The sequence below is a fragment of the Prionailurus viverrinus genome, chromosome B3 (assembly GCF_022837055.1).
Source record: "Prionailurus viverrinus isolate Anna chromosome B3, UM_Priviv_1.0, whole genome shotgun sequence".
Classification (NCBI taxonomy): domain Eukaryota; kingdom Metazoa; phylum Chordata; class Mammalia; order Carnivora; family Felidae; genus Prionailurus; species Prionailurus viverrinus.
In genome coordinates this window covers 38,732,953-38,734,215 of record NC_062566.1, presented here as the reverse complement: position 1 = coordinate 38,734,215, position 1,263 = coordinate 38,732,953, and positions in this window count along the sequence as shown.

The following is a 1,263-nucleotide window of genomic DNA, read 5'->3' as shown; positions in this document are numbered from 1 at the left end:
AGAGAGAGAGAGAGAGAGAGAGAGAGAGAAAGGAAAGTAGATGAGGAATGGTTAGTGCTGAGCCCGGGGAGTTAAAGTGACTGCATTTTTTCTTTAACAAATCTGTCACCTTGAGAGTCTCCCTTGACCCCTTGCCCCAGTTACCGGAGGGAAAGCAATGCCAGGCGCAGCTGAAATAGGAAATGTGACACGTCTGGTGCATTGTCTTTGGCAAATGGATTACAGAAAACACTGATGCGTTTTGATATTGTTTCAGCCACGCTTGGGGACAGTCTGGAGTTGTGGGGTGGACCTTGGCAGATTACACGTGTATCAGAGTTCAGAGGTTTATTTGTTCTTGCAGAGATTCCAAATACTCTTGAATGCGGCACAGAAAATGAATTAAGAGGGAACAGGGCAGCTACAGGTACTTACAGACGTGAGGAGACTTAATAAAGGCTCTGTTGAGATGAAAGGACCTTAAACTCCATTAGCAGTATCCTTGGGAAAAAAAACATACACGCACACAAGCTAGCAGGACATCCTGAAATGACCGTCACTAGAGCAATCCACTCCAAGACTTTCCACCTAATTGAAATTAATGACGCCTCCAGCAGCCCTAGATTCAGTCTCTAGACCTCCATCTACGCAAATCCAACAGGCAGGACTTAACACTTAGCCAGGGAGTTTGGTTTCCAACCAGCCTCTAGTACTTAGTCTTTGCTTGTCCATGTTAGACCATCTTCCCTGGACAAATCAAATGTACATCTAAGAATGCTTGCATGAGACTAGACAGAGCCAGCCCATAGGAAAATTCAGAAATTCTCAGAACTTGTGTTTGGCAAGTCTCAAAGTTTCCAGTCTAGGGACTATGTTTTCTGAACCAAAAGATTTTTTGTTTGTTTGTTCATAGGTTTGCAACTGTCAGGTACAGGAGATAGTCTGGCAGGATTTTTTCCTGTTGTAAAGGAGCAATATTTATTTAATCATAAAAACCTACAGCTGAAAAAGATCTTACAGATAAGCCTTCTTTGAGGATGAAATCTTGTTTTGTTTTGTTGTGTTTTAATTGATCCCTTTCTTCTAGCACTCTGGTTCTCAATCTGGCAGCACATTGAGATCAACTGGGAAACTTTGAAAATACTAATGCCTGAGGGAGTGTCCGTTAATTGGTCTGGGATGCAGCCTGATTCTAATATATGGCAACGTTTGAGAACCACTGTTTTAGTAGATCCATTCAACCATATATCCATATACACACATATACACAGTCTGTACCATTTA